The sequence below is a fragment of the Saccopteryx leptura genome, chromosome 12 (assembly GCF_036850995.1).
Source record: "Saccopteryx leptura isolate mSacLep1 chromosome 12, mSacLep1_pri_phased_curated, whole genome shotgun sequence".
In the NCBI taxonomy this organism is placed as follows: Eukaryota; Metazoa; Chordata; class Mammalia; order Chiroptera; family Emballonuridae; genus Saccopteryx; species Saccopteryx leptura.
In genome coordinates this window covers 30,779,306-30,788,734 of record NC_089514.1, presented here as the reverse complement: position 1 = coordinate 30,788,734, position 9,429 = coordinate 30,779,306, and positions in this window count along the sequence as shown.

Below are 9,429 nucleotides of genomic sequence, written 5' to 3'. Positions count from 1 at the left end.
ATCACAGGCATTTAGACCTGCTCCAGACATTAATCTTCTTGAAAAAGTCGAGTTATTTCTACTCCTAGGAATATGTTACATTGCTATAAATCCTCCCCTCCAAGTGTTTAAAGCCATATTCGGAAGCTTTTTAACTCACTATCTTTTTGAGGAAAAAAGTGTTGTAGAAATATATTCTAAAATACGTACTACAGTTAAAACTCCACCCCCTGGCCTCGACATCACTGCCCACATTTCTACTTGGCTAAATTTTCTCTGGTTCTTTCAATGAGAGGCTGAATTTCAAAATGTTTATAGGAGAGGCTGTGGGCAGCTTTGCTTACTTAGTCCTCACTTCAGTGGTTCTAGCTGCAGCTCTTCAACTTCCCCTGACAATGCTTAGCTGTCTTTCCTTTCATTGTGTTCATTCGATAACTCAACCTTCTGTAAAGGGGCGTGAGGGCAGTTTTGTTCCCAGGTGAATGGAGAATATAGACTAATACATTTCCCTAGAAATGTTTTCATTCCTGAGGACTAATGATGCTAATTGCTTCCTCTGTTGTCCTCACATTTTCATATTAACCATCAACTCTTTTCATCTTTCCTCCTCTATTTCTAGGTTGTACACGTGCCCCAAAGGTTGGGAGACATACCATCAGGAGTTCAAACTTGCCTTTTCCAGGCGTTAGTCACCTTTTACCTCTGTTCTGTTCCCATTACCTCCTCCCCTCCTTGCCTTAGTCATCCCCCACATACATCAGCATCCATCCTCACTTCCCCTAGTAAGTTCCTATTTTTAAATGTCTTTTTACCTCAGATTCCTCATTACTCTCATGATCCTTCCAATGCTATTGTTTATTTGATTTTCTTACAAATTATGAAGTCTTATCTGGTTCACAGCATTCATTTCTCCCTTCTTGCTCCCCCACCAGGAGTCTTTTTTTTTTTTTCTTTTCTTTCACTTTCTACATTCCAAGTTCTTTTTTCTTTGGTTGGTTTGTTTTTGAGAGATAGCAAGTGAGAGAAAAAAGGGGAGAGAGCATGAGAAGCATCAACTTGTAGTTGCTTTCACTTTAGTTGTTCACTGATTGCTTCTCACATGTGCCTTGACCACGGCCGAGATAGTGTCCTCTTGTGGAAGGCAGCAAATCTTGGGCTTTCCATGCCAGCGACCTTTGAGCTCAAGCCGGTGAGCTTCGGGATCATGTGGACAATTCCCCCCACTCAAGCCAGTGACTCCCACCTGACAAGCCTTCACCAGAGCAAGCTCAGGGCTTGGAAGCAGCAAGCCCAGCATCCTGGGTCTGTGCTGTATCTGCTGTGCCACCACCGGTCAGACCCAGGTTCCTTTGTTCTGAAGGTGCAGATCATGATATGAAATGGTGGAGCTGAATCTTAATGTCCCCAGACTCTCTTACTATTTATTTACTTAATTTTTAATGTCAAATTTTCATCACAAGGGGGAATTCTAGGTTCATAATTCTCAAGCCTTCCCACAGAGGCAAATATACTAGTCTCTTTTTTTTAGTTAATTGAGAATAATAAATCTCAAATGAAAGACTGCGCAGTTGGTTGGTGTTCATCTGACCAAGCACTGACCATTCTTTGTCCCTATAGCAACCGAAACCTGGAACCATGGCCAGAAGAAACTATTAATGTCTTATGAATCTATCTCAGGGGTCCCCAAACTTTTTACACAGGGGGCCAGTTTACTGTCCCTCAGACCGTTGGAGGGCCGGACTATAAAAAAAACTATGAACAAATTCCTATGCACACTGCACATATCTTATTTTAAAGTAAAAAAATGGGAACAAATACAATATTTAAAATAAAGAACAAGTAAATTTAAATCAACAAACTGACCAGTATTTCAATGGGAACTATGCTCCTCTCACTGACCACCAATGAAAGAGGTGCCCCTTCCGGAAGTGCGGCGGGGCCAGATAAATGGCCTCAGGGGGTCGTAGTTTGGGGACCCCTGATCTATGTCATATAAACCTTTTCTGTCAAGATGGACGGTCAATACCTAAATACAATCTTGCCGTCATCACATTCCTGGAAATGCCTAGCCTCTTTCCCTGGAAGAGCATGAATGTAGCTTTTAAATTTTTTTGTTTATGAGTTCAGCAGCTCATGTGGCTGCTGAAATTCTCCCAGCCCATCCCGCTAGTCCAGAGGGCAGCTATCTTGTTCCCACAGTGCCCTTTGTTGTGGGCAAAGGAAATGCTGGTATTGTGATGCTGGCAAAGGAAAAGCATCATGATCACCAACTTTATTAGTGACGACACCAAGGCAACGGAAGTGAACACACTGGCCAAGGAACAGCCTCATTACTATACCATGCTTAAAGTGGGGTGATTTCTCAAGCTTTTACTATTTACCTGTTGTACTTCTCTGGAGAGCTGCGTTCATTTTTCAGAGTTTATTGATTTTCCTGTTCTGTCACAGGTATGTGATGTCTTACACCAGAAAAAGGTTAGTAAACTGTAACCGCTGAGACCTAACCTTCATTTCCATATGATTATAATTGTATTCTCGTTCTAAGCTAGCCAGAGTTGTAGATCACTTGTGCAGTGGGAAAGCCTACTCATTGAATGACTATATTTCTTTGAAAAGAACTGGGTTTTTCTGAGTGAATCCTTTCATATCTGATTCTTTTTTTCTCCTCTTTTTTCTAAAATATGACCTGTTCCTTTCCCCTTGACTGTAATAATTCACACATGGTTTCTCTTGAGGGTATAATATAGTCTAATTTTCTTCATTATTCAATTTAGATTCTTTAAGTGAAACAGGCATTCACATTTAAATTTTGGCAAATAAGTTTATTAATATTCAGACAGCTTTGCACTCCTCATATTTAATAAACTTTCCCATTACTGAGTAAGAAATCCTGAAAAATAGTCAAACAAATTAGCAGTGGGGCCACCATGAGAGCACAGCCAACCCTGATTCAGTGATGTCTCAGTTTATCAGTTTTCTGTCAATCATTAAAACAAAAGATGAAAAATAAAATTAAATACAAGGCGACAGGACTCCCAATTCTTTCATCCGAGCTAAAGCAATTGCTTGGAAAAATAAGATTTTTGTTTTCTCTCAAGAGGGGCAAACAAGAGAGAAAACAAATGTTAATTGCCTTTGAGGCAATGGTGGAAGCTACAGGACTTGACTATGCAAATCGGAGGTGGAAAGACCAGTCCATCATCTGTACTTTCTGTCTTCAGCGGCCAATATCCAGATGTTAGGAGATACGAAATGATTGGCAGAATGTTCCCTTTTCTACTACAGTTTCTTCAGCTCATGAGAAAAAAATAGTCCCCTTTTCATTACAATGTATAGTCATATAGATTTACTGATACTGCTTCTGCTTAATGGGAGTGACGCTGCACTAAGGTATTTAAATATGCTGTCAATTTCCTAGGGTCGATCTTCCATTTATGTGAGTTACTAGGCCCTTTGTTTCTCTTCTAAGTCCTGTCAGCCATCCAGTTTTGTGAGCCTTCCACTGCTTTTAGCATATTTACAGGAGGGAAAGGACGGACAAGCAGAAGAGATGAATCACTGATCGATCCATTTATTAATGTCGTACATGTGCAAAAACTGGAAGCAAAAGAGAAAATTAAAGCTCTTGGCTCTGGAGAGGCCCAGGCATTACCTAGAGTTGTCTGTACATTCCTTGACCTCAACTGGGAGGTGAAATTGAGAGTCCAAAGTAATTAACGCCATCATTTAGCCCAGACATTGAAGTTCCTAAAACTACTTCCCAGCTAAAATTCTCATACCAGTCTGTGTCAGCAATTCTGATGATGAAATTTTATAGATTTATTTTTCCATAAAATATCTGCTGCACTTCCACATAGACATCAAATAGAGTGTCTAATGAAGGCAGAAACAAAGGTGAGAATAGGTCTCTTATATGGGATTCACATTTCGGTAAGAATTGATAGCAATATCTTTTTGCCTAAATAGTGTTTGTATGCAGCATGGTATGTATGAAAGATGTTTGTTATTGAGAGGGTCACCAGGTTCTCCCCACCTGGGCAGAGGGGATTCTCCCCACCTGGGCAGAGGGGACTCTCCCCACCTGGGCAGAGGGGATTCTCCCCACCTGGGCAGAGACGGGTCGCAAGAGATGAGGTAGACAGTGGCCATCATGTATGAATGACTGCCCTACAGCTGTATCCCAAGAAGTAGCAGATTTTCTCTTCCTTATATCTAGACATAAAACTCTTCATGGTGACCCTGGGTCTAAATGATCACCTCACAATTGCTTGAACAGAATGGGGCATCTGCCTACAGCTCATTACCCTGGGAGCACCCCCAGCACACACCCCTGGGACCTGGGTGAGTCTCATCAGAAGAAAAGCCAACAAATAAAAGGTTTTGTCCCCTCTCTTATGAAAGCTTCAGGAGTGTGGGGAAATGTCCAGTTTACCTTGGATCTCCAAACCTATCACATCCCTGGAACATAGCACATGGTATACGCTGAGTAGAAACGCAATGAAGGGAAGGGAAGGAAGAAAGGCAGGGATAGGTGAAAGGATGATGGAGGGAATGAAGCCACTATGGGCGCCACAACTCCAACTTTCCCCTCAATTCCAAGGGGAAAAGATAGACTCATTGTATCCTAAGTTGAGAAGCACCCCTCCAAAATATATATATGTATACATATATATCAGGCAAGTGACTATTGCAGATCTACATGACCTGACAGCTTAGGGACAGGAGAGTTAGAAACTGGCCAGTGGTCCTGTAGCCTGGGGACCTAGTGTTTTAGGGCTAGAAGGGGTCTTGGAGTCACCCCAGAAGCCCCCAAATGGAATGTGATGTGACTTGCCCACAGTCACACAACTTGTTAGTATTAGAATAAAGACTAAAATCTGGGTCTCAAATGTTCCAGCCCCACATTTCTCAAACTGCAGTTTCCCTGCATACAACAAGAGCAATAGTTGTTCCTGAACTCTATCCATTCTTACTTCCTGACCCAAGTCATTTAATATCGAGAGCCTTCCCAATTCCTTCCCCTGACACCATGGGACTTTATGCAGCTTGCTAGGGAAACAGTTCATGCTGGTTCGCAGAGCATTTATAGAATGCAAACTTGTAAGTCTTACAATAGCATGGTCATTAGGCGTGGTTAAGACAATAGGAATTACTCCAGAATTGGAAAACTGAGCTCACATATATCTTTGTGGCCACTTGTTTGCTATGGTCACTGCCCTTTACATGTAAAAGAAAGCAAAAATGTAAGTTCCATGAGGGATCTTGCTCCTAGATCTCCACAGTGTCTAGCTGGTATTTAATTATTCGTTAAATTATTAAACATGACCACCAGTTCCATTGTTCATGACTTCAAGAACATTCCTTGATGTCCTCATTGACAAAAGCCAGCAATATCACCCTTTAGCCGAATACTGTTACCATTGATCTAATTAACATAGAGTCTGATCACCCAACCCTTCTGTAAAGAATTCAAGCTCAATTTGACTTGATAATCTCTGTTAACAACCCTCACCCTCAAGTGAATGGAAACACACTCAGGGCTAACGTCCTAGCACTGGAAGACAGAGTTTATGACTATGTCTTCACTTTCAAGACCTAGATTGCAGAGCAGAGACAGGTAAGCTAGTAAACTGGTGTCACCACTACCTGCCAGATCTTTACTAGAGGACAGGCTGGGATCTGCATGTGGAAGAGCCACGCAGGAGGGTAGTCTGTCCGCCCTCCATGGTTACAGGCGATCCAGCTGGGGACCCTAATTTTTATATCCCTGTAGGAAAACGGGGAGCCCTGCATTAACACATCTCAGTCTGTATTTCTATTACTCCCTCGTCTCTCCTCCTAAGGCATGCATCACACTAGTCCTCCGAGCCTCATACAGAACTGTCCCGAAAAGAAGTGCTGGTGTTATCTTCTCCTTATGTTTCCATAGTGAGCACACTCTGGACATTTCAGTGCCCTTATCAATTAGTCCTCCAAGCAGTTGTCCAACTTGTCTGTCTTTAATCTGACCCTGATGGCAGCCATTGCTTGAAATGCAGCAGGCAATCTAGTTAGAAACTGAAGTTGGCGGTCCTCTTTTCTCAGGGGTAGGCAGCCCGTCCGTAAGGTCTTCTTGCTGCTGGCGTCCAGGGGCCAGGGTTCAAGAAGCTCAGTGGCAGCGGTGGGAAGTGTTGTAGGCAAAGGCCGTCCTCCTCCAAAAGAGTGTGTTTTCTTTCTGTCTCAGCAACTGTAAAATTATAAACCAAAGATTAAAAAGTTAAGCCATGGCTCAAGTGAGGATCTTGGTAAATACACGGCTTAAACAAAACCCGATGACGGATTCATTGGCATCTAAACGAAGCCTGTGGTTTTCCAGAACAATGCCGCAGAGACTGCAGGAACACACAAAGTTTGCTTAAGGATTCTCCACCTCTCCATTGATTTTGCTGTACCAAAGAGAGAGGAAAAATATAATTGCAGTTAAATACAAGTAAATGGGCATGCAGAAAGGATGCGGAATGAGTGGGCCAGGAAGGGACATACTCAGGAAAGGGAAAGAGAATCCAGAAACAGCCTCCACTTCCTCAGAGTGTTTCACAGGGCTGACCTGAGCAGAGCTGTGATTTTGTGACCTGAGAGGGAGCTGTGTAAATAATTATAATATGGGGCGTAAACATGGACTTTAGATCCCATGAAAAATTAAAAGCACAGTGGCCCAAGACTTACCCAGTTCCTGGGCAATCAAGGTGATTGTTTTCTGGAATCATTAAATACATTACACAGAATGATAAGATGGTCCAGATGAAGCATCCCTAGTTTAGGGCATTTCTGCCCACATCACGGGAGATGTATTACAGCACCATGGCCGATGTACGAGGCAAAACTGCCAGATCCGTGACTGGCTGTCCTCCCCTCCCTTGCTGTGCCCCTCCGTCCCTTCCTCGGGCTCCACGAACCCAGTGTACATCTGCTATTATCTGCCCACTCAAATGTCTTTACTTCAAAATACTAAACAGAAAGTCTTCCAATGGCTAGAGTTATTCAAATCCTAGAGTATTAACAATCGGTAGGATAGCTGCAATTTAAAAATGGAGCTCAATCTCTTAATTACTGGAACATGGGAAGAAGAGAGAGGAGGGGCTTCTCATTCTTGTTTAATCGCACCACCATTCCACACAAACTACCCAACCTCCAACAGTGGGCTTTGGCAACTTTGCCTCCAATGACACTGAACAGCTTCTACACTGGGACTGAGATAGTGGTTGTGTCCTCAGTGCACACATAGAGGAGGACCCTCTAGAACTGACATGTGAGGCCACGGAGAAGGCACCTTCAGGTAGCAATGATCATGTCTGCACTCTAGGCACCTAACCCTGGTCCAAGCCCTTCGCTTTACAAAGAAGCAGGCTGCAAAGTGAGTGGCTTACCCGGTGTCACACAGGGATCTACTAAAAGACAGGCCAAGACTAAAGCAAGGTCTCCCAAATCCCCATGCACAGCTCCGCCCAAGTATATCCCCATGAGCTCAACATGTTGTCTTTGCTCCAGACCGGGCAGGAGGCTCATGATCTTCAAACTCTAGAGAAGTGTTTCAGGAGCACCTGAGTAGTCACTTCCATTTCTAGACCACAGTCTGGTTCAGTAGGTCTGGGGAGACATAGGAACGTTAGTCGTTCCCTGGGGGATTCTGATCAGGGAGGTATAGGAACCACCCCTGCCTGATTCACTTGTTACTCTTCTATCTATCAGCACCACACAGCCGCTTGGAAAGTCCCCCTGACGGACTGCTCTGGGGACATCCACTGGGGCCTAAAGATCAAAGTGCTCTGACCGTTGGGGACCAAGTCAGAGCCCTGAAGGCAAACACGAGGGCTTCATGCTTCAAATGTACAAAAGAAATCTCCTCTTAGGCCCTGTTGACCTTAATGACTTTGTGGCTGGCCATATCCCAGCAATACCTTCCAGGTTCCTGCGTAACCAGTCTTCCAACACATGCTGAGCTCCTGCTTTGTGTGAGATGGTGCCCAGGGCTGAGATGGACAAAGCAAAGTGAGGCCTAGATGTAAGCAATCTGTTAGGAAGATCAGACATGGCTACTTAAGAAGAGTATGAACATGACTGGAATAGTGTCCTTGAAGATGGAACACGACAACACAGCTCAGTGTCACACAGTCATGTCCGTGTAGTTTAGTGACTTCTGTAGCCATTGCCTGGCAGAATCATGTAGCAGATACTGGCCCTTTGCCCCCTCCCCAGAGATGCTGATTCAATGAGCCTGGGCAAGAGCTCAGAACCTGTATTTTATTTAACCAGCTCGCAGGTGAATCCACAAATGGGCATTTGAGATCTTTATATTCTTTCTGAAGCCTGGCCTTAGAAACCCCACAGGAATTAGCATGGTTGTACTGTATACTCATGGTTTGCACCCCTAAACATTCCCGGTTACTCAACTTGACCCCAGAAACCCATGCCTGTTTGGGTTTGTTCCTCTGAGGTCAGTCTTGGCCCATGCTCTCTTCCTATTCCTTCATCGTCCAATTGGAATTTGTTTTCTGGAAAAGGGTGTAGCTTTAGTCTTCAAGGAAACACACAGGCTAAAGTCCATGTCCCGCCATCTGTTGTATGATTCAAGTTATATGAAATATCTAGAATAGGCAAGTCCATAGAAACAGAAAGATTAGCGGTTGCCAAGGGCTAGGGGTAGGTTAAATGGGTATAGGGTTTCTTTTAAGCAATGATGTAAACATTCTGTAATTAGATCGTTGTGAAATTGCACAACTTTGTGAATATATTTAAGACCACTGGATTGTACATTTGAAGAGGGTGAATTTTATCTTAATTTTTGAAAAGCCCATGTAGATGTGTGAGCACCACATAGCTCATACAGGTGGGTGACCTAGATCCATGGGCCCTTACAACTCTCAGGTGACATCACTGAGACAAGAGAGGCACAATTTGAGCAGGACAGCTGATAACAATAATAGCTACCATTTACTGCCTACTTATATGTGGCAGGCACCTGTGATACACACAGTACATGGTTATCTCAGATGATACATCATAACCAAAGATGTGGACACTAGTATTACACTGTCATTGTTCACATCTTACAGATGATAAAATGGAAACAAAGTGAGATTAAATAACTTGACCAAGCTAAGAGCTAGTAAGTGGCAAAATTGACAGCTAGGGAGGTGTGGTTAAACAGGCACCTAAAGACTGCCCAAAATCACACCCCTCATGGGTCCGATATTTCCACCATTAGATTTGAGAGAAATCGAATAATAATAATGATAGTGATAACAATGTAGCTAAGATTTCTTAAATGCTTTGCATGTTCCAACCCCTCTACTAAATTCTCTACATAGATTATCTCCTAAAAACTCTCTGAGGTATACACTATTGTCATCCCCAACTGACAGGGGTAAAAAGTGAGGCAGAGAGAATGCTTAAATAACTTGCCCAAAACCA